We start from the raw sequence: 25,024 nt of genomic DNA on the forward strand, positions 1-25,024 counted from the left end.
TCATGTGTGAACAAACAAATATGTAGTTTGCACACATTAAAAAACAATTGTCCAACCTACAACACAGGGAGAAAGGGAACCTAATTGATGTAGGCATTGGCCAAGCCAAGATCAAATACTACATGAAACACCACCCAATGCAATGTGAGCCCCAATAAGATTACATACCACATATCTATTCATTGTACATTTCCAATTGTCCTGGGTGACTCCAGCACTGGTTACAAGGTCAGATCATACTAACCACATAAAATAGGTCATTAATCATGAGGAAACAAACACAACTGTAGCCATACATCCCAAAGAATCCATGAACATCCAAATGGTAGAAAAGTAATAGCAGGACTAATGTATAAGAAAACTAGCTACCTTTTTTAAAATAAAAAATGCATGTAGGTAAGGCCAAAGGCCATACCAATTGTAGTATAGGTGGTCCAGCAGACTGTTGTACCACTTAACTTGCCTCTGAGAGCACTGCCATGGGAACCTCACGAGGAAGAGGCATCTAGTGTGCAGTCCAGGCAACTCAATGATGTCCTTTCGGGGGGGGGGGTCAGTTTTGGGATGAGTGGTTTTGGTTTTGGAAGGGGAGGGCCTGAGTTTGGGAGAGGGGTCCTTTCTTTGGGGTTTCTTAGAGGTATGGCTTGGTTCAATGAGGGATCAGGTGTCACATGGTAGGACTTGGATGTGGAAACAATGGGTTGGGGTATGTGTGTGGTCCCTTTTGCGTTGGGAGGTATTTTTTAAATGGGTATTGGTAAGGGCAAACATCAAACATTTTTTTAGGGAAATGGGTAGGGTGTCTAGGAGAGATTAGTGGTTGGTAGGTTGGGGAAGTGGAAGAGTCATTTTTACATCTGTGTTATTTGTGCTGCTGTCTGTGTGACGTATAATGTTTATATTTTGTAGGTGTCTGTTGTGTGGGTGAGTGTGGGCATTTGTGTTTCTTCGTGGTGTGTGATGTGGATGTGCTGGGTATGCTGGGAGTTGGGAATATGTCCGTTGGTGCAGGTGTGGTTTTTGTGGAAATGGTGGAAATGTTGGATGTATCTGTCGGTGTGGGTGTAGTGTCTTTGTGTAAGGTGGGAGTAGTGACTGTGTCTGTTGGTGTGGGTGTGGTATCTGGGGGTTTGGTGGGAGTAGTGGTTGTGTCTGTTGGTGTGGGTGTTATGTCTTGGGGAATAGTGAAGGTGGTGGGTGGGTCTGTGGGTATGGCTGTGGTATCTGGGGGCTTGGGACAGGTATGACAATAGGGAAATTGGAAGGGGAAGAGGCTGGTGGTGGTGTGGAAGTATGAGATGGGTGTTAGGTTGACATGTGGGAGGAGGCCAGAGCCTGAAAAGATCTCTGTAGGGCAGACACAGAACTGTGGTTGCCTTCCAGGTAGGCCACCATCTGTTGCAGATGTCAGCCCTGCACCTGGATGACATTCAGAAGTGCCATTTGACTCACAGAGATGTTTCTCAGGAGGTCAGTAGCCTCCTCGCTCAGGGCAGCAGAGGGAACATAGGCAGGGGTGCGGTGCCTGGGGTGAAGGAGATGGTTCCCCTCTTGGGTGAGATGTCCTGGCCAACTGGGTGGGGAGCAACTAGGAGGGGGGAGATTATATAGGGGGTAGCAGTCAAGAAAGGTGTAGGTACTGGTCCTGTAAGTCCCATCACCACTAGGGGGTATCCACTGGAGCTGGAGTCGGACAACAACGATGTTGAGTCTGTGTCCTCTGTGCCACTCTCTTCACCCTCTGGGCTACTGGGTTCCACTGTGCCTGTGGTGTCCCGACCAGAGGTACTGTGGCCATCTGCTTCCCCACAGATGTCAACCCTGTTTCCTTCGGTACCTGGGATGATTTTGAAATGACAAATATAAAAAAAATTGTTACATGTGCCAGAACACACTTGACCAAAAGTAAGGATCACAGAGCATTACTATAATGTACAGTAGACTCCAGCTGCAAAGTCCACCAAAGTGGCTTCAAAATTAGCAAGGCAACATGCATGCATGCTACATGAACTGTAAACAGTTGCCCACTGTAAAGTCAGAATCACTGACAGCTCCAATTGCATTAGCGAAGTTGTGCAATCCCAATACCAATGTCTCAAGTAGGGAACCTTGTCACCTTGATTGGTTTGGCTCTTGAAGCATTCCTCAGTAACCTGTTGTCATCAAATAGTATGGTGTTGCAAAATGTATTCCTACTGATTCCACATCTGCAAATGATCATATATCTGATACCACATCATGATGAAATGAAGGTTAACTAATACAGCGATGTTACAGCAAGATGCACAGTAACTTGAAGAAGGTGACATGGAAAAACATGTGTCTTACGGTAGAAACTTCCCAATTGTAATTTCCTAATATGTCAATTGTCTACCTAGTGTAATAAAATAAGTACTAAGGTAACTTTGCAACATAACACATGTTGCAGTGAAAAGAACACTGGAGACAATCTGCTTAAATGTCTGGGAGATTTGCCTACAACTATCCACAGCACAATGAATCAGCTAGGCCTAGGCAAATCACCAGTTGCAATTGATACTGGTGAGAACTCAATTTTAAGATTGCATAACTAAAAGCCAATAGTTCATTGAATCTTGATGAGGCTCAGGGAAACTCTATTACCTGAATGTAGGAAGCTGGCCTGGTGTGTGGTGGGTACCTAAGGTACCTTATACCAGGTCCAGGTATCCCCTGTTAGAGTAGTGTAGGCAGTGTCTAAAAGCCAGGCTCTCTCTTAAGTAGCTGTAGATGAGCAGCCAAGGCTTATCTAGGAGACATGCAAAGCTCATGCAATACTATTGTAGTCATGTAGCACTTACACACATGAAAGCATACACGCAGTATTACATATTATGGTAGCATAACACCAAAATTACTATTGAGGCAACACTCCTTTAGGAGGTAAGTAATACACAAGATATATACACTAGTTGTCAGAAATAGGCATAAGAACAGTTAGAAAATAGTGCAAATAGTGTCAAACGCAATAGAGAATAGTGGCCCTAGGAGGAGCACAAACCATATATCAAAAAAATTGAATGCAAGAGTGTCACCCCACCCAGGTAAGTGAAGTGTGTAGAGGGTCGCTGGGGCTACCAGGAAATCACAAAGGTGAGCAGCACAACACCCCCCAGCAACCAGGAAAGCAGGAGTAAATTACTAGAATTTCCTTGGAACACCCACTTTCAAGAAAATAAGAGAATTGCAAAACCCATACATGACTGCAAGAAACCAACAGTGGATTCCTGAAGAGGAAGACCTGTGGAAAGAGGGGACCAAGTCCAGAAGAGACAGCAGAGTCCATTGGGGGCAGGAGCCCCTACCCACCAAGCTGAAGATGCAGGTGTTGGTTGACAGCGCTGAAGGAAAGTCAGCACTGCAGCCCTGGAGTCGGAGTGGAGTTTCTGGAGGATGCAGGTGATGTTTCATGCTGGAAGGAAGATTGCAGTCAGGTTTTCGTGTCCAGATTTCTCCAACAAGCCTTGGCACAGGCAAAACTTGCGGTTGGTTAAATGGGTGCTGCTGGGGACCAGCAAGGCCCAGGAGGACTCAACCCAGGAGGGGGAGTTGAGCGGGCCATCAGCATTGCAGGGAGCTCACAAAAGCACAGTCAGGATGCACAGGAGTCCCACAGGATGGGAACACAGAAGGTGCAAATGGAGCCCATGCAGCACTATGAAAAGGAGTCCAACACTGCAGGAGAGCCACTCAGGGAGCTGTACATTGCGGGAAGGAGTGCTGGGGGCTTGAGATACACGAAGACTAAAGACTCTTTGTTTGAAGTGCCAACAAGCCTGGGCAGCTGCAAAAGACATAGTGCATGGGGGTTCTGTACTGCGTAGGAAGGCAAGGGTTTATCTTCTCCCAAATTGGACAGCTTGTAGAGAGCACCGTCTGGACCACTTCTGATTACCACCCATGATGCAAGATCCACACAGCTCAGCAGGAGAGGAGATCCACGCAGCCTGTTCTCATTGCTGTTGGTGCCTGCCGATGCAGGGGAGTGACTCCTTCACTCCAAGGGAGATTCATTCTTGTTTCTTGTGCAGACTGAAAATGGGCTGTACTGGTGAATTGTTGCAGAAGCTCGAAGGAGCCAGAGAAACAATGTTGCAGATGAAGTCTTTGTCTTTGTTGCAGATTGCTGGGTCCTGGAGAGCCCAGATGCAGATTCCTGGGTCAGAAGTCAAAGTAAGGAATGCAGAGGAGTCCTGCTGGAATCTTGCCAGCTGAATCTAAGAAACCACCCAAAAGAGGCACCCTAAATAGCCCTAAATAGGGGATTGGTCACCTAGCTGGGTGACCACCTATCAGGAGGGGGCTCTAATGTCACCTGCCTGACCTGGCCACTCAGAAGCTCCCAGAATTCCCTGCCAACCTTAGATTCAAGATGCGAAAAGACAGGGTCCCTCAGGAGGTGCTGTGGCCACCAGCTCTAGGGTGGTGATGAACAGGGCAGTGATCACTCTCCTTTCCATTTTCCAGTTTCACATCAGAGCAGGAACTGGAGGTCCCTGAACTGGTGTAGACTGGCTTGTAAATGGAGGGCACCAAATGTACCCTTCAAAGCATACCAGTGACTTGGGGAGGTTACCCCTTCCAAGCCAGTCATACCTATTTCCAAAGGGGGAGGGTGTTACCTCCTTCTCCCAAAGGAAATCCTTTGTTCTGCCTTCCTGGGCTTGATAAGATCAAACAGCAGGAGGACGGAAACCTGTCTGAGGGGTGGCAGCAGCATTATCCCATGAATAAAGATTTACCATGTGCGAAACAATAGTGTAAATGATACTGCTAAAGTGAAAAGGAACACATGCCAACATGAAGGCACAAATACTGTTGGCAACAGTGAAGTTAGCCTACTCATGTAACTGTATATTCCTCATTTACCAAGGAAAAATATTGTTCAGTGACTGCACCCAAAGTGCAGTAAATACCATGTCACATGAATGAGGGACATCATCACATGATACTCAGTAGTGAGGTACCAATACTTATGACAAACTGAAGACAAGTGGCCTGTTGTGTACAAATGTCAACTTCAACGGTACTCAGCCATGTGTTTGCTCAATAAAGCATATTGGATTGGACGTGGTCTGGACTCTGTTGTGTACCTGGTCAAGGTACATCAGCATGCACCTACTACCAGACATTCACAAATATAAACTTTTTTTGTGCATCGCACATGGGCCACATTCAATATTCAGAGGGAGATGGCTGCTCTGACACTTAAAGGTGGCAATGTAACGTATGAATCTGTGCAGGACTCACCCCTTATAGATCCTGTTATTCCGTCAACTACCCATCAAGTTCCAGGTGGGCCACTGCCAGTATGCAGATCATTAGGGGGTCGGGGCTCTGCATGTGTCACATCCACGTTGGGACGTAAACTCCAGCTGGTCCTCTGTGATATTTTGGGCTCAGCATCTGAGGTCCCCCAACCTTTTACGACAATGGATACTGCATTAGGGACAGACCTCCAGGATCCGCACCTTACGAGTGATGGCTCTCCAAATGGCGTGCTTCTGATGGAAGTTGACCTGTATGGAATAAAAAAATAATAATTGCGGAACTTAAGATTTCTGTTTAGTTAACACACATTCTTTAGACACCCAGCACAAGCATTTCTCTTAACACACTACATGTGGAAATTGCACATGCTGATAAGTAGAGGAAGATGCATACACACGTTTGTAGTCATCTGCTGACTATCCACAACCCTGGTCATGACCTTCACAGATTAACCAAGCCTACTATCATCGGTTAACCCAGGGCTAACCAAGATGTACTGTGATGTGAATCACTAAGAAACACAACACATCATTGTGATCTTCCGTGGGGTAAATTACTTGTGCATGACTATAAAGACATCTTTATATCCAGGCACATTAACTTGCTGCCTATGGTCCATACAGGCTATTACCATAGTCAAGACTCTACCCTAAGACTTATGCCACAATGTAAGGGCTGGCATGGGTGTTAGTAAGAGCTTCCTCGCTTTGGATGTGTGGACATGTGGACTATATAATGGAATCTCATGCCTCTTCTGATTAGATTTGTGTGGACTGTACTGGTTTTACAGGACACACCTTTTACAATATGTGGCCCTCTTACAGAGATGACATTCACTATACCAAGGTATGTTTGGTCTGATTGGTTCAATGTAACAAAGCTAGAGATTCACATGTAATGATCTCCCCTGAACTAACCAACTATCTGCACTGTATGTGTGCAAGAGGCCAGTACAGTGCAAACATGACAAGAGGCCTGTGGGAGTACGGGCCTGTCAGTAGTAAATGTCACACATTTAAGGGGGCTTACCTCAGTCACCATTCCAAATGTAGGCAATGTAAAAGCATTGAGGCCTACTATTCATTCTGAAACCTCTTTTGGGAACATCCAAGGATTTGTAGGTCTACAGGGTGTAGGAAAGTACCCTCTTTTTGGCATGTTACCCCTGATTTCTGCCTGATGTCAGTGTGATTGTGCCACTGGGATCCTTCTAACCAGCACCCCAGTGCTTATCCTCTCTCTCCTCTAAATGTTGTCACTGCATACTGGTAACCCAGTATTTCACCCCACATTGGCATACTGGTCACCCCTTATAAGTCCCTAGTATATGGTACCTAGGTAGCCAGGGCATTGGGGCTTCAGGGAAGCCCTATGAGCTGCAGCATTTCTTTTGCCTCCCATAGGGAGCCCATGCAAAGGCTTCTACAGGACTGCCAGTGCAGCCTGTGTGAAATGATGCATGCACCCTTTCACTGCCATTTTCAATGCACCAGGTCACTTATAAGTTACCCATATGTCAGGCCTTCCAATCCTGAAGGCTGGCTTCAGAGTACCTGTGTATGAGGGCACCCTTGAACCAGCAGAGGTGCCCCCAAATTGTCTAGGACCATTTCCCGGGAATTTGTGAGTGGGGGGACTCCATTACACGAGTGCACTACATATAGGTCAATACCTATATTTAGCTTCACAATGGTAACTCCGAATACGGCCATGTAACATGTCTAAGATCATGAAATTGTCCCCCCATTCCAATTCTGGTATTGGGGAGCCAGTTCCATGCATCCTGGGGGCTCCAACATGGACCTCCAGTACTGCCAAACCAGCTCCCTGAGGCTTGCACTGCAGCTACAGCTGCTGCCACCTCACAGACAGGGTTCTGCCCTCCTGGGGTTTGGGCAGCCGAGTCACAGGAAGGCAGAGCAAAGCATTTCCTCTGAGAGCATGGTGTTACACCCTCTCCCTTTGGAAATAGGTGTTAGAGGTTGGGGAGGGGTAGCTTCCCCAGCCTCTGGAAATACTTTGAAGGGCATGGAGGGTGTCCTCCTTGCATAAGCTAGTCTACACCGGTTCAGGGACCCCTTGTCCCCTGCTCTGGCGCGAAACTGGACAAATTAAAGGGAAGTGACCACTCCTCTGTCCATCACCACCCAAGGGGTGGTGTCCAGAGCTCCTCTAGTGTGTCCCAGACTTCAGCCATCTTGCTTTGCAAGGTGTGGGGGCACTCTGGAGGGCTCTGAGTGGCCAATGCCAGCAGGTGACGTCAGAGAGCCCTCCTGATAGGTCCATACCTGATAAGGTAGGCAATCCCCCTCTCAGGGCTATTTAGGGTCTCTCCTGTGGGTTCTCTTTAGATTCTGCTTGCAAGTTTCCTTCAGGAATCCTCTGCAACTACTTCATCATCCTCTGACCTCGGATCAACCGCAGCCTGCTCCAGGAACCGCTGTAACAGTAACAAAGTATCCACAAGTGATACTTTTCCTCTGCAACTTCAGCTCCAGCCAGCAACTGCAACAGTTTCAATGGTGTGCATGCTCTGAGGACACTCTGTCTTCACTCTGCACCAGAAGGACTGAAGAAATCTCCTGTGGGGTGATGGAGTCACTCCCCTGCTCCAGCAGGCATCTTCTAAGACGACGACCGGTACCCTGGGACTCCTCTCACAGCGACAAGCGTGCTCCTACGGACACAGAGGTTGGACCCCATTGACCTAGACTGTCCTGAGGTCCTGCTGACGCAACTTGGAGGAGGTAAGACCTTGCCTGCCCTGAGACCGATGGTACCCCTGTGTACTGCATCGTCTTCACCTCCTGAGGCCTCTGTGCACTATTTGTGAAATTCCTTTGTGCACAGCCTGGCCCAGGTCCCCAGCACTTCATCCTGTGACACTCAACTCGCTGAGTTGTTTTCTGGTGGCATGGGACCTTCCTATGTTGTGCTGCACCAACCGTGTTTTACACCTCCTTTGTCCCCGTGTCCTGGGACTCCCGTGGGGGCCACCTGGCATCCTGAGGGCTCTCTAAAGTGCTGAGAGCCCCCCCTTCCTCCTCACACAGAGTTAAGGCCCCCAGGTCCCTCGTGGGTCCAGCCAGTGCCATTTTGACGCAAAACACTCTTTTTTCGTAACCAAGGATTGTTGGCGTCTTCCAACATGAAATGACGTCCGCATCCATCTTCACGTCGTGGGACATCCTGTGCATCATACAGGAACCCGCTGGCATCTTCCTAGGGGGCATTCCTGCAGTCTTCGACTAACCAGGGACTCCTCTTTTGCACCCTCTTCTGGGTTGACAGGGGCTCCTGTGCTTCCTGGAACTTCTTTCGACTTCTGGACTTGGTCCCTTTCTTTTGCAGGTCTTCAGGTCTTCAGGTCCAGGAATCCAGCAGTTTTTGTTTGCAGACTTGGTTGGTTACTCACAATCCAAATTGCGAGGTGTAGTGTGTCCTAAGGAAACTTGCAGTACTTTACTCCTGCTTTTCTGGCCTCTGGGGTGGGGTAATTTACTTACCTTTAATGTATTCTTACTCTCCCAGCGATCCTGCACACACTACACTTGTCTAGGGGGAATTTGTGTTTTGTATTCCACTTTCTTAGTATATGGTTTGTGTTGCCCCCAGACCTATTTTCTCCCATTGCAATCTGTAGCATTTCATATTGTTTGCATTGTTCTATGACTATTTACTTGTCTAATTTTGGTGCCTATTGTATATATTGTGAATAATACTTACCTCCAGAAGGAGTATTGTCTCTAAGATATTTGTGGTACTGTGTCAGCCAAATAAATACCTTTATTTTTGGTAACACTGAGTATTGTCTTTACTTGGGTATAAGTACTGTGTAACGATAAGTGGTATTGCATGAGCTTTGCATGTCTCCTAGTTCAACCTAAGCTGCTCTGCTATAGCTACCTCTATTAGCTTAAGCTGCTAGAACACTACCACTTCACTAATAAGGGATAACTGGACCTGGCATAAGGTATAATTACCCAAGGTACCCACTACAAACCAGGCCAGCCTCCTACAGATGTTACACCCTCTCCATTGGAAATATGTGTTCCAGGCGTGGGAGGGGTAGCCTCCCAGAGCCTCTGGAAATGCTTTGACGGGCACAGATGGTGCCCTCCTGGCATAGTCCAGTCTACACCGGTTCAGGGACCGACAGTCCCTGCTCTGGCATGAAACTGGACAAAGGGAAGGGGAGTGACCACTTCCCTGTCCATCACCACCCCAGGGGTGGTGCTCAGAGATCCTAAAGAGGGTCCCTGGGTTTTGCCATCTTGGATTCCAAGGTGGTAGGGAAGTCTGGAAGTGTCTTAGTGGCCACTGCCAGGAGGAGACATCAGATCCCTCCCCTGATAGGTGTCCACTTTCAGGGCTATTTAGGTTCTCTCCTCTGGGTGTTTCCTCAAATTCGGAATACAAGGCTCCAGAAGGAATCCTCAGCATCCTTACTTCACCTTCTGACCGAAGAAGCTGCATCTGTACCCTCCAGGAACTCTAAATCTGCAACAAAGAAGCAAAGACAACTTCTGTAACATTGTATCTTCAGCTCCTGCCAGCAAATACAACTGTTTCCCAGTTGTGCATCCAGGACAGCCAGTCTTCAGCCAGTCTTCAGCCAGCACCAGAAGAACGAAGGACTCTTCTTTTAACTGAAGGAGTCACTGCCCTGCTTTAGCAGGCACCCCTCTGCAATAATGACCAGTGGCTTGGGTCCCCTCTCCTGAATAAGTGCCTGGATCCAGCAACACAGGTGGTAGACTGAAGTGGTCCGGACGGTCCAGACGTCCAACTGTCCAACTTTGGTGAAGGTAAGAGCTTGCCTCCCCAAACAAAACAGTACCCCTGTGCACCACATGTTTTACAGTTATCAAGGTTTGTTGGCATCTTTTCACAAAGTTCTTCATTCACCGGGCAGCTTGGCCCCCAGCAGTCTTTCCTGCAATGCACAGCCTCCTGCATCATTCTCCGGCACTGTGGGATCCCTTTGTGTAGTGCTATGAGGGCCTTCTTTTGCACCTTCTTTGTCCCCATGCTGTGGAACTCCTATGCATGCTGCCTGGTCTTCTGAGGGCTTTCTGAGGTGCTGAGAGTCCCCTCTGTCTCCCCCTTCTGGGTCGAGGCCACCAGGTCCCTCCTGGTCCTGGGCAGCGCCAATTTCCGCTGACGGAGAGCGTTGGTTGAGCCAAGGCTTTTTGGCGGAATCAAGCGACGCAAACCAGAACGCAATCATCCATCCAGTGTGGGACATCATCTGCACCAACCAGGAACCCCTATCCATCTTCTTGGATGCAGTGCTAACTGTTCTTCTTCAACTGTGGTTCTTCTTTTGCACCCTCATCTGGGTTAACAGGGGCTCCTGTTCTCCCTGGACTCTTCAGTGCTTCTTGGACTTGGTCCCCTTCGTTCACAGGTCTTCAGGTCCAGCAATCCATCGTTGGTGTCTTGCAGTCTCTTCTGGTTCTTGAAATATCTTCTTTCTCGTGTTCTTGTGTGTTCTAGCAAAGTTACTGGATTTACTCCTGATTTCCTGGGCTCTGGGATGGCTTGTATTACTTACCTTTGGTGTTTTCTAACACTCCCAGCGCCCCTCTACACACTACACTTGCCTAGGTGGGAAAATGGCTTTCACATTCCACTTTGTTAGTACATGGTTTGTGTTCCCCCAAGCTCATTTCTAACTATTGTGATTTTCACTATTTGCTGGGTTTTCTAACTGTTTTTACAGCTATTTCCGCATACTAGTGTATATATTTGTGTATCACTTACCTGCTAAGGGAGTATAGTCTCCATGGTATTTTTGACATTTGTGTCCTCAAAATAAAGTACCTTTATTTTTGTAACACTGAGTATTTTCTTTCATGTGTGTGAATACTGTGTGAATACAGTGGTATTGCATGAGCTTTGCATGTATCCTAGTTAGGCCTTGGCTGCTCATCCATACTACCCCTAGAGAGCCTGACTTCTAGACATTGATTACGTTTCACTAATAAGGGATAACTCGACCTGGTATGAGGTGTAAGTACCTTAGGTACCCACTACAAACCTGCGTCAGTAGCAGTCCACAGGAACTCTGCCCCAGCCTGGGCTATGGCCCCTAATGGGAAATCCTTTAACAGGCCTTGCTCTCTGCAGTCTAAGCATAGTGAACCAACATGAACATCACACTTACATCACTTCAATGCATAACAGTACATCTTGTGGCCTTCCTATAAGTGAACTCAAGGTTGTGGGGCACTCTGAAGGGGTCAGTGAGGTTTAGCTCGATCTCAAGTAACAGGTTGCCAAGTCCTGATTTGAACTGATCGATGTGTGGGACTGTACACATTTGCAACAGCCTTCTCAACTGCTTTTAACAGTATTCATACACGTCTCATGCTGTAATGCAAATACATTTATTTTCTCATTTAGCGTCATCCAATCATCATATATATTATTTTTACCCTGAAATGTTTACCCGCATAGGCATGTGAATGCAACAGAAGGAGTATCTAGGGTTTATCAACCATCACACAACACAATGGTAATTTGAAATACACAAATGTATGGACCACAAATTTAACTACAATCATCCAAAAAATATCTGGGATCAGAAGCACATTGTAGCCGGTGGGAAAGGAAAGGATTGTGGTGAACATAATCAAATATGTATGTGAGATAGTTAATTGTTCCTCTGGTGAACCATAGAGCTGACAATACAGGGGAAGGACCTCATCAACAAGTTTCTCTAGCTCCTCTGAAGTGAAGTCAGGGGCCCTGTCACCCAATTGGCCTGATATGGTTGCTCCCAGAGGTGGCACACAGCTGTGAAGGTGGCAAAGATGTTGATGGCAGCAGTGTCAGGAGGCAAGTGAGTTTTTTTCAAACCACGGCGTACATGTATGCCATGTATGCAGTCATCCCCATAGATGGGCACAGCCATTGGTCCGTGACCAACAGTCAACAATGTTAGCTTATGACTGGAACCACTGTGGAGGAACCCACCCACCACGCGGTTGACTTTAGCCAGCGGTGGCAGCTTCCAAAGGTTCGATATCCGAGGTCAGGCATCTGTCATTTTAGCAGTTGAAACTACAGTATTCCTCACTTGTAAGTTGGTCACTACCACCACTAATGTGTCATAACATGTACACATATGTAATACTTCATTGATGATTAATTTATATTTTTGACAACAATATTAAAAACAACACAGAAAACAATATTTTTACCTTCAATATTCCTGTCCACAATATAGTTAAAGTCTTGATATTCTTAACATGATATTTCTGTAGCTGTTAGATTTTTAATCCTTGGCGTGGTCTCCCTTAACTTTGTGCCTCTGTTTCCCAGGTTGTTGATGTGTGCTGGATTCTGATTTTGCTGTTTTTGTTACTCTGGGCACTTTACCACTGCTAACGAGTGCTAAAGTGCTCCTTTACAAAATGTGTATGTAATTGGCATATCCATGATTGGCATATTTGATTTATTAGTAAGTCCCAAGTACAGTGCCCCAGAGGTGCCCAGGGCCTGTAAATCAAATGCTACTAGTGGGCCTGCAGCACTGGTTGTGCCACCCACATAAGTAGCTCTGTAATCATGTCTCAGACCTGCCACGGCAGTGTCTGTGTGTGCAGTTTTTAACTGTAAATTCAACTTGGCAAGTGTACCCACTTGCCAGACCTAAACCTTCCCTTTTCTTACATGTCAGACACCCCTAAGTTAGGCCCTAGGTAGCCCCACGGCAGGGTGCAGTGTATGGTTAAGGTAGGACATATTGGTGGTCATTACAACCCTGGCGGACGGTGTTAAAGGTGCATTAATACCGCAAACAGGCCGGCGGACAAAAAAAGGGAATCATGACCCTGGCGGAAACCGCCAACAAAGACAGCCACTTTAACACACCGCCTGCCACGGCGGTACAGACAAGCAGCGCGGCGGTTACCGCCAACAGACAGGCGGGAGACAATGTACCCCCCACACTATTACAACCCTCCAATCTGCTACCTTTTCCGGGGCGGATGCACCAAGGATAAAAACACGGCGGAAACAGCTTTTGCTATGGGAAAACGCTCACCTCAACACATCCCACGAGGAAGGAGGACACCATGGAGCCCGAATTACAAATCCTCCCTGCCCTTGTTTTTCTGCTCCTTTACGACCAACAGCTACGTAGGCGCAGAAGATACCGGTGAGTACTGCACCTACGACACGGGGGAGGCAAAAGTTAGGGGGACACCCACCAAACACCCCCACCCTCGCATATCACAACATACACAGCAATGCAGTCACAAAAATCACAGTAACAACCCACAATCCCCCCGGAAGAATGCAAAGTCAATGCGAAAATCGGGCAAACATTTTAATGTGCCAATATACATGTCATACAAAAATATACAGATATACATATCTCAAAATCACTCTTATTTACACATACAATCCGAGAAGTAGTGTAGATATGTACACAACAATGTCCGTGCACCAACAGTCCAAAAAAGCATGGGCGAGGCCCACAATAGATACCTGACCAAAATCGGAGAGAACACTGCCGGGGCATCAGATAGAAACACTACAGGCACCTCAGGGGGAAGGGAAGGGGGGGCACCTCAGCCAGATGCGAAGCCAGATCCACGACGGGGATCCATGCCCATTGATGTATCCTGGGGAGTGCAAAGCCACAGTCTCTCAAGTCACTACAGTGGGTGGTTTGCCCACTGTGCCATCCTCGGGAGTACAAAGCCACAGTCTCTCAAGTCTCTACAGTGGGTGGTGTGCCCACTGTGCCATCCTGGGGAGTGCAAAGCCACAGTCTCTCAAGTCACTACAGTGGGTGGTTTTCCCACTGTGCCATCCTGGGGAGTGCAAAGCCACAGTCTCTAAAGTCTCTACAGTGGGTGGTTTGCCCACTGTGCCATCCTGGGGAGTGCAAAGCCACAGTCTCGCAAGTCACTACAGTGGGTGGTTTTCCCACTGTGCCATCCTGGGGAGAGCAAAGCCACAGTCTCTCAAGTCTCTACAGTGGGTGGGTTGCCCACTGTGCCATCCTGGGGAGTGCAAAGCCACAGTCTCTCAAGTCACTACAGTGGGTGGTTTTCCCACTGTGCCATCCTGGGGAGTGCAAAGCCACAGTCTCTCAAGTCTCTACAGTGGGTGGTTTGCCCACTGTGCCATCCTGGGGAGTGCAAAGCCACAGTCTCTCAAGTCACTACAGTGGGTGGTTTTCCCACTGTGCCATCCTGGGGAGTGCAAAGCCACAGTATCTCAAGTAGATGCAGGTCTCCACTGGTTCTGGAGGGGGACTGGTGCCCAGACTGGATGAGTCTCCACGTGAAAGAACCTGTCCTGTCACTGTCCCAGCTGCACATGGGATAAGGATGCCTGATGTGGCGGTCCATTCATTCCTAGACGGTGCATGCCCTGTTCAGCGGTGCTTTGCCATGGCGGTCTTTGCCCTGTTCAGCGGTGCTTTGCCATGGCGGTCTTTGCCCTGTTCAGCGGTGCTTTGCCATGGCGTTTCAGGACTGTTCAGCGGTGCTTTGCCATGGCGGTCTTTGCCCTGTTCAGCGGTGCTTTGCCATGGCGGTCTTTGCCCTGTTCAGCGGTGCTTTGCCATGGCGTTTCAGGACTGTTCAGCAGTGCTTTGCCATGGCGGTCTTTGCCCTGTTCAGAGGTGCTTTGCCATGGAGTTTCAGGACTGTTCAGCGGTGCTTTGCCATGGCGGTCTTTGCCCTGTTCAGCGGTGCTTTGCCATGGCGGTCTTTGCCCTGTTCAGCGGTGCTTTGCCATGGTGTTTCAGGACTGTTCAGCGGTGCTTTGCATTGGCGGTCTTTGCCCTGTTCAGCGGTGCTTTGCCATGGCGTTTCAGGACTGTTCAGCGGTGCTTTGCAATGGCGGTCTTTTCCCTGTTCAGCTGTGCTTTGCCATGGCGGCTCTGATACAGACATTGGTGTGTGGCATGACGATCTCTACAATGGGCATTGGTGTGTGGCATTATGTTCCATCATTGCCCAGCGGGGCTGTGGCATCCTGACCCCTCATGGGCTGTGACTCTGGCGGTGGTCTCCTGACCAGTGACGATACTTGTGCCCTCATGGGCAATGACTCCGGCGGTGGTCTCCTGACCAGTGACGATACTTGGGCCCTCCTGGGCAATGACTCCGGCGGTGGTCTCCTGACCAGTGACGATACTTGGGCCCTCCTGGGCAATGACTCCGGCGGTGGTCTCCTGACCAGTGATGATACTTTTGCCCTCCTTGGCAATGACTCCGGGCTGTGACTCTGGCGGTGGTCTCTGGACCAGTGACGATACTTGTGCCCTCCTGGGCAATGACTCCGGCGCTGGTCTCCTGACCATTGACGATACTTGGGCCCTCCTGGGCTGTGACTCTGGCGGTGGTCTCTGGACCAGTGACGATACTTGGGCCCTCCTGGGCTGTGACTCTGGCGGTGGTCTCTGGACCAGTGACGATACTTGGGCCCTCCTGGGCTGTGACTCTGGCGGTGGTCTCTGGACCAGTGACAATACTTGGGCCCTCCTGGGCTGTGACTCTGGCGGTGGTATCTGGACCAGTGACGACGGTGCTGGCGGTTGTGTCTGGACCACCGGATATGATGGAGCACTTCTCCGCCGTGACACTCACAACAGGCTGGGCAGACTTCCTCTGGACCTTCCCCACCTTTGTTGGAGTTACAGCTGACTCACCAATCGCCTTCGATCCCATGTCACTTGTTGTCCAACCAGGAGTCTTAAGACTGTCCAGTCGTCCACTCTCCATTTTCAGAGCCTTTACAGGGGGTGGGCTGCCACTGCCTTGGCTCCGGGTCCTACTGCCTGCCCTGGTGGCCGGTGCACTCCAAAAACCTGGAACACGCACCACTGGTACTGGAGGCTTTTTGGCTGAGGCGCTACGACGGGACTGATGAATTGGAGGGGGGGTGGGGGCAAAAAGGTCAATTTGACAGAGGGACAGTTTCTGACGAACACTGGGATGGATAGCTGGAGGGGGTCTGGGAGTGGAGGAAGAGGAGGTGGTTGTAGGAGGTGTCACTTTAGATGTTTTGGGTGCAGGTGCAGGTACTGGAGGCTGTCGTGAGGTGGATGGAGGTTGGGTGAGTGATTGCCGGAGTTTGGGTACTTTGGGAGGGGGCGTCACAGACACATTGGGAGAGGACACAGGGGACGTGTAAATGGCAGTGGAGGTGGTGAGTGCAGGTGAGCGGCTTGTGGTGCTGGGTGTCCTGGTGCGAGGCCTAGTGCCTGTAGATGTGGTGCATGCAGGTGTGTGTGTAGACGAGACTGGGAGGGAGGAGGGAGAAGAGGAGGAGGGGGACACAGTGGAGACAGTGGATGTTGCTGTGTCTGTATGTGGGTGAGGCTTGCGTGAGTGCCTGTGGTGTGTGTGGTGCCTATGTTTGCTTGAGCTACTTGTGTGTGTTGACTTGTGTGCATGCTGGTCTGTAGGTGTGCTTGGGATGGGCTGGGGTACAGGAGATTGGGTCTGGGTGGAGGAAGTTGGAGGGGGGAGGCTAGACACAGGGACAATGGCTGCCATCAGTGCTGAGGCCAGAGATTGCAGGGTTCGCTGAAGGACAGCCTGACCAGAATGAATGCCCTCCAGGAATGCATTACTGTGTTGCAACTCCCTTTCTACACCCTGGATGGCATTCACAATGGTAGACTGCCCAACAGTGAGTGACCTGAGGAGGTCAATGGCCTCCTCACTGAGGGCAGCAGGAGTGACTGGGCAGGGCCTGAGGTGCCTGGGGCGAAGGTGATACCCACCCCCCTGGGTGAGCGGGCACGGGGCGAACGCTGAGGGGCTGCTGGGAGGGCGGTGCTGGTAGGGGGGGTGGCGGCTGTACCTGTAGAAGTGGGGCGCACAGGTGGTGCCGCCACCACAGGGGAGCTCCCATCGGCGGACGAGTCCGTGTCGCTGGTTGGTGATCCGGTGGCCGACGTGAAGCTCCCCTCGCCCTCCGTCCCACTGGTGCATTAAGAGTCTGTGGTGTGGCCCTCCATGGCCATGTGGGATGCAGCTCCCTCGTGCTCCGGTGCCACTGTACCTCCGCCTGATGATGCTGATGTACAAAAGGACAGGGAGAGCAGGAAAAGGGGGGGAGACAGAACAAAGAGAGTTTTAGTGCATGGCATGCCGCTACCGTTGGCGGACAAGACAGACGCAGCAGCCCCCTGCATTACGCCGTTCTCCTGACCTCTGCACATGCAATTTCTGGGACATGGCCTACATGGCAATGGTGGGAATCTGCGCACATGGATGTCACAAGGGCAACTAGACCTCAACTTGGCACTCTGCTGAGGTGGGGTTGAGTGCCACATGGCTTACATAACGGAGGGGCCTTGCCTACCTAACTCGCCCTGGCCTAGGGACACCCACAGCCCACCTCCCCCACCCAGACCCCTCCACTGCACGCAAACTCCGCTGAATGAGGTTGTACTCACCCCGTTGTGTCTGCTGTGATGCCCTCAAGCTCCCATCCAACTCCGGGTAGGCCACCGCCAGGATCCGGAACATCAGGAGGGTCATGGTGCGACGGGCACTCCTCCCACGTTGGGAGGCCATCCCCAGCTGAGCCTCCACCGTCTTCTTGCTGCAGTGGCGAATGTCCTCCCATCTCTTACGGCAGTGGGTTCCCCGTCTCTGGTGGGCCCCCAGGGTCCGGACCTCCTTGGCGATGGCACGCCAAATGTCCCTCTTCTGGTGGGCGCTGACCTACATGACATGCACAAGGAAAGAGGAACAGTCATTACCAACTGCACCGTCGTTGTGAGTGGCCCCCTCCCTACTCTGGCCATGTGGCCCATTCATTCCCATGCATAACTGTTCTATGTACTCTGCCCCCTTCCCTCTTCCACCCAGCACTCTCCACCCAGGCCTAGCCTATACAACATGCTCCCTGTGTACTAACCTGTTGGTCTGGAGGACCGTAGAGTAGCGTGTACTGGGGGAAGACCCCATCCACAAGTTTCTCCAACTCCTGTGCAGTGAAGGGAGGGGCCCTTTCCCCAGACGCAGAAGCCATCGTCGCTTCCAGACCGAGGTCACTGCAGCACTAGCAGTGTAGGTCCTCTCCTGTCGAAGGTCAGGTATCTAGTGAGTGAACAGATAGAAAATGGCGGTGATGTCCGCGGCGGTGACGTCCGCGGCGGTGCGCATCATCACCGCCGGCGCACCTGTTCATTGGCTCCTGGGACCCATAGGGTCCAATGTTAACCAATGCAGCATTGCGCCGCGGTCTACGACCGCCTACCGCGACTGGGTGCAACGCCAGCGCAGTTACCCCACAATCCCATTGTCCCAGTTTAGAGGTCAGGCAGCTGCCATTTCAGGGGCCCACATGGCTTCATTTACTACTGCGTCACGCATAGCTAGGCCTATACTCAACACACATACAGGAAGGCTTTTTTGTCTCGTGTAGTCTTGTGTGTAACTGTGGGTACATACCTGGAGGAATAGTGACTGGTTCTTCGCTGTTGTCCTTCTTAGGCACCGTCAGCTGGGACATATGAGAAGATGGCAGAATCCTCCGGTGTACCGACCGCTGGTGGACCTGTTGACAATGGAAGAAAGACATATCATCGTCATCTACCGGTTTGACCATGCCACAATCCAGGAACTATGTACCCAGTTGGAGCCAGACCTGATGTCACCAATCCGCCATCCGACTGGAATCCCCCCTGACGTGCAGGTGCTGTCAGTGCTCCATTTCCTTGCAAGTGGGTCATTTCAGACAACAGTGGCCATGGCATCAGGGATGTCCCAGCCTATGTTTTCCAACGTGCTGTCCAGATTGTTGTCTGCCCTGCTGAAACACGCAAGGAGACACATCATTTTCCCTGAGGTTGAGGATTTGCCTACAGTGAAAGGTGACTTCTATGCCCTTGTACATATCCCCAACGTCATCGGTGCCATTGATGGGACCCATGTAGCTCTGGTCCCCCCCGCAGGAGTGAACAGGTGTACAGAAACCGGAAGAGTTATCATTCCGTGAATGTCCAGATGGTCTGTTTGGCAGACCAGTACATCTCGCAGGTAAATGCTTTGTTCCCTGGCTCTGTGCATGACGCCTACATCCTGCGGAATAGCAGCATCCCTGATATGATGGGTCAACCCCAGAGGCACCGTTTATGGCTATTGGGGGACTCTGGTTACCCCAACCTTTCATGGCTATTGACCCCAGTGAGGAATCCCAGGACCAGGGCAGAGGAACGGTACAATGATGCCCATGGGCGGACTAGGAGGGTAATCGAACACACCTTCGGCCTTCTTAAGGCCAGGTTCAGGTGCCTCCATATGACAGGTGGATCCCTATTCTACTCACCGAAGAAGGTGTGCGACATCATCATCGCCTGCTCCATACTCCATAATTTGGCATTGCGATGCCAGGTTACTTTTCTGCAGGAGGATGATCCAGATGACGGTGTTGTGGCAGCTGTGGAGCCTGTGGAGCCAGTGGACAGTGATGAGGATGAAGCTGAGGATGAAGAAAACGACAACAGGGAGTCAGTCATACAGCAATATTTCCAGTGACACACAGGTGAGAACATTTTCTGGTTTAACATTAAATTAACTTTCACACGTCTACCTCTATCCTGTACCTACATTTCACTCACTATTTGTTAATTGAGTTGTACCCTTCCATTTCAGTTTCACAAGTGTGGTAACCTACGTGTCAACTGCTTGCATCCTTCAAGGGCTTGTGATGTGTGACATTGGTATGTTAGCCTTACCTTGGGTAACCCATTATGACACTGTAATTGATAATACAATGTTCCTAATCATAGACAGACTCAAGATTTTTTTGGCTTTCAAGGGTGTTTATTTAAGTGCTAAAAAAATCAAGGAAGGTTGTAAAATGGTGATGGGTGATGGTGGAGGAATGTCCATGGCAGAGTCCAGTCTATTCGTCTCAGAGGTGCACTGCCCATCTGGGCATTGGAAGTGGAGCTGGGGCAGTTTCAATCTGGACAGGGTGACAAAGTGGGACAGTGGGGGGACAATCAGGGTGGTCTTATTTCCTGGCAGGGGTCTTGCCATCTTGCTCTGTCCTGTTCCTGGATCTCAGGGACCGCTTGCGTGGTGGTTGTCCGTCTGCAGGGGATGGGGTGCTGGTGTGGTGGTCCTGTGGCGGGGCGTCCTGTCCACTAGCGCCGGCGGAGGTGGTGGGCAGTTCGTCGTCGTGGCTAGTGTCAGGGGCCCCTTGGAGTGCCACGGTGTCCCTCAAGGTCTTTTGAATGTCCGTCAGCACCCCTACGATGGTGCCCAGGGCGCAGCTGATGGTCCTGAGCTCCTCCCTGAACCCCAAATACAGTTTGTCCTGCAGACGCAGGGTCTCCTGCAACTTGTCCAGGACCGTGGCCATCGTCTCCTGGGAGTGGTGGTATGCTCCCATGATGGAGGAGAGGGCCTCGTGGAGAGTTGGTTCCCTTGGCCTGTCCTCCCTTTGTCACACAGCAGCCCTCCCAGTTCCCTGGTGTTCCTGTGCCTCCGTCCCCTGGACCGGGTGCCCAGTACCACTGCCCCCAGGTCCCTGTTGTTGTTGGGATGGTGGGTTAGCCTGGGTGCCCTGTAGTGGTGGACACACCGCTGATTGACCTGTCCTGGGTAGGGAGGTTTGGGCCCGCTGGGTGGGTGCTGTGCTGGTGTTACCAGAGGGTGGCAGCTCGGTGTTGGGCTGTGGCTGGGCAAGGGGAACCGACTGTCCTGAGGCCCACGATAGTCCGGGCTGGTCATCAGGATCTAGTGGGGCAGAGCTGCTGTCGCCACTGTGGGCCTCTTCTGGGGGTGGAGTGGTGTTGTCTGGACCCTCTGGTGTGGTGACGTTCCTTCGGGTTCCTGCGGGGGTATAAGCACATGATTATTGCATCTGTGTGTGTAATGGTGTGCAATGGTTGGGTGTGCGTGATCCCCAGTGCAGGCATTCCTGTGTGGGGGCTTGTGTGGTGATGGTTGGGGGGTTGTTCTGGGTATGTGCAGTGGGCATGCTTTAGTGAGGGGTGCCCATGCTTAGTTGTGTCATGCAGGGCTTGATGTTGGGATGGGTGCTTGGTGTCATGGGTAGATTGGGGAGGATTTGGGGTGATAGGGGAGGGTGTGAGGGTGGGGGTGTGTGATAGCATGCAGGTAGGGTGGGGGATGTGATAGTTAAGATTTGACTTACCAGTGTCCCATCCTCCACCGACTCCTCCGAGGCCCTCAGGATGCAAGATGGTCAGGACTTGCTCCTCCCATGTTGTTAGTTGTGGGGGAGGAGGCGGGGGTCCGCCGCCAGTCCGCTGCACCGCGATGTTGTGCCTGGAGACCGTTGAACGCACCTTCCCCCGTAGGTCGTTCCACCTCTTCCTGATGTCCTCCCTATTTCTTGGGTGCTGTCCCACGGCGTTGACCCTGTCCACTATTCTTTGCCACAGCTCCATCTTCCTGGCTATTGATGTGTGCTGTACCTGTCATCAATCAATCAATCAATCACTGCATTTGTAAAGCGCGCTACATACCCGCAAGGGTCTCAAGGCGCTGGGGAGGGGGGGTGCTACTGGTCGAAGAGCCAGGTCTTGAGGAGTCTTCTGAAGGCCAGCAGGTCCTGGGTCTGTCGTAGGATGGTGGGGAGAGTGTTCCAGGTCTTGGCGGCGAGGTAGGAGAAGGATCTGCCGCCGCCGGTGGTTTTTCGGATGCAGGGGACTGTGGCGAAGGCGAGGTTGGCTGAGCGGTGGCTTCGGGTGGGGGTGTGGAAGCTGAGTCGGTTGTTGAGGTAGGTGGGTCCGGTGTTGTGCAGTGCTTTGTGTGCGTGGATCAGGAGCTTGAAGGTGATCCTTTTGTTGATGGGGAGCCAGTGCAGGCCTCTCAGGTGGAGTGTGATGTGGCTGCGGCGGGGGACATCGAGGATGAGTCGTGCCGAGGCGTTCTGGATGCGTTGGAGTCGTCTCAGGAGCTTGTTTGTAGTTCCTGAGTAGAGGGCGTTCCCGTAGTCGAGTCTGTTGGTGATGAGGGCCTGGGTAACGGTTTTTCTCGTGTCGCGGGGGATCCATTTGAAGATCCTGCGGAGCATACGGAGGGTGTTGAAGCAGGACGCAGAGACGGCGTTGACTTGCCTGGTCATGGAGAGAGTGGAGTCGAGGATGACCCCCAGGTTGCGTGCGTGGTCCGTGGGTTCCGGGGCTGTGCCTAGTGACGTGGGCCACCAAGAGTCGTCCCAGGCTGATGGGGTGGGTCCGAGAATGAGGACCTCCGTCTTGTCTGAGTTCAGCTTCAGTCTGCTGTCCTTCATCCAGTCGGCTATGGCCTTCATTCCTCGGTGGAGGTTAGCTTTGGCGGTGTCGGGATCTTCGGTGAGGGATATGATCAGCTGGGTGTCGTCGGCGTAGGAGATGATGTTGAGGTTGTGTTGTCGTGCGACGTGGGCGAGGGGGGCCATGTAGATATTGAACAGTGTCTGGCTGAGGGAGGATCCCTGTGGGACGCCGCAGATGATCTCAGTGGTTTTGGAGCGGAAGGGTGGGAGGCGGACGCTCTGGGTTCTGCCGGAGAGGAAGGATCTGGTCCAGGCCAGGGCCTTCTCTTGGATACCGGCGTCATGGAGGCGTGCTGATAGGGTGCGGTGGCAGACCGTGTCAAAGGCTGCTGATAGGTCCAGGAGGATGAGGGCAGCTGTTTCTCCTTTGTCCATCAGGGTCCGGATGTCGTCAGTGGCGGCGATGAGGGCAGTCTCGGTGCTGTGGTTACTGCGAAAACCAGATTGGGACGGGTCCAGGATGTTGTTGACTTTGAGGTAGCGGGTCAGCTGTTTGTTGACAATCTTCTCGGTCACTTTTGCCGGGAAAGGGAGCAGGGAGATGGGACGGAAGTTCTTGAGGTCCTTGGGGTCCGCCTTGGGCTTCTTCAGAAGGGCATTGATCTCGGCGTGCTTCCAGCTTTCTGGGAAGATTGCTGTCTCAAAGGAACAGTTGATTGTTTTCCGGAGGTGGGGCGCGATGGCTGCGCTGGCTTTGTTGAAGACGTGGTGAGGGCAGGGGTCCGATGGGGATCCGGAGTGGATGGAGTTCATGGTTTTGATGGTGTCTTCGTCGCTGACGCTGGACCAGACGGTCAGGCGACTGGTGCGAGTGGTAGTCGCAAGGGTGGTGGGCTCGGTGGTGGGTGAGGGGGGGTCGGGGTTGAAGCTGTCATGGATGTCGGTGATCTTGCGGTGGAAGAAGGTGGCCAGGGAGTCGCACAGGTCTTGAGATGGCGGGATGTCGTTGGTGATGGAGCTGGGGTTGGAGAGTTCTTTCACAATGCTGAAGAGCTCTTTGGTGTTGTGTGCGTTGTTGTCTAGGCGGTCCTTGAAGGCGGTCTTCTTGGGGGTCCTGATGAGCTGGTGATGTCTGTGGGTGGCGCTCTTGAGGGCTGTGTGGTTGTCTGGTGTTCGTTCGTGGAGCCATTTCTTCTCCAGCTTCCGACAGGTGTGCTTGGAGATCCGGAGGTCCTCGGTGAACCAGGCGGCTTGCTTGTTGGTGTGGTTGGTTGTAAAGGTCTTGAGAGGGGCGAGGGTGTTGGCGCAGTCGTTGATGAAGTTGGTCGCGGCAGTGTCTGGGTCGGTGGGGTCGGTGGGTGGTCTCAGGGCGAGGGCGGTAGTCAGTTGGTCCCCGGTGACCTTGCCCCAGCAGCGGCGTGGTAGCTGTTGGGTGCGGTGGTGCGTGGTGGGTTTTCTGAAGGTGAAGTGGACGCATCTGTGGTCGGTCCAGTGTGGTTCGTTGGTGTGGTTGAAGGAGACGTGGGGGCTTGCGGAGAAGATGGGGTCAAGCGTGTGTCCAGCGGCGTGAGTGGGTGTCGTTACTAGCTGTTTGAGTCCGAGGTTGGCGAGGTTGTCGATCAGGGCGGTGGAGTTGGCGTCGTTGTTGTTCTCGAGGTGGAAGTTCAGGTCCCCGAGGAGGATGTAGTCCGTGGAAGCGAGGGCGTGGGTGCTGATGAGGTCAGCGATGGTGTCACTGAACTGTGGGCGTGGTCCGGGAGGTCTGTAGATGAGAGTTCCTCTGAGGGTGGTGTTGGGGTCGGTGTGGATCTGGAAGTGCATGTGCTTGGCGGTGGTGAGGGTGTCATCGGTGTTCGTTGAGAGTTTGATGGAGTCTTTGTGGATGATGGCGATTCCTCCTCCCACTCCGTTGGTGCGGTCTCTGCGGGAGATCTTGTAGCCCTGTGGGATAGGTCACTGACAGCAGAGTCATATTCTGTTCTTCCAGGTCCCGAGATTGTTCTGAAGAAGTGGTGAAGTGGCCATCTTTTACCATATACCAACTGATGGGAGGAGGAGACACCTGGCTATATTGTAACCAATAAGGTAAGAGTAACAAGGCCTGCTTGTCCTGTATTTTGCAGCAGTTGCCCTAGTTCCTGTTGCCCTACTACAAACAATCCAATTATGTCCCTCAACTGTCACTGTTTTAAAGTCACAAAACTGAAAGAGACTATTAATTAACAACAGGTATAATGCCTTACTTTGTCCAGTAAATGATTTTGAAATGCAGTTGTTTTAAAATCGATTTAAATTTTATAATTTTGATCTATGGTTGAATGTACGTGACATAGTATAGTTTAGAATAAATAAATATTTTTGAAAATGAAGATGTAAAAATCTTGTAGTACGGTGCAACAGCTTTTTTAACATTTACTTTAAAAGTACTATGCCTAAAACTGTTTTACATTTTTCAATATATTACATCTGTTGATCATACAGAAGTGGAGGCACCTGAAAATGTACATATTAT

Source organism: Pleurodeles waltl, chromosome 5 (assembly GCF_031143425.1).
Source record: "Pleurodeles waltl isolate 20211129_DDA chromosome 5, aPleWal1.hap1.20221129, whole genome shotgun sequence".
NCBI lineage: Eukaryota > Metazoa > Chordata > Amphibia > Caudata > Salamandridae > Pleurodeles > Pleurodeles waltl.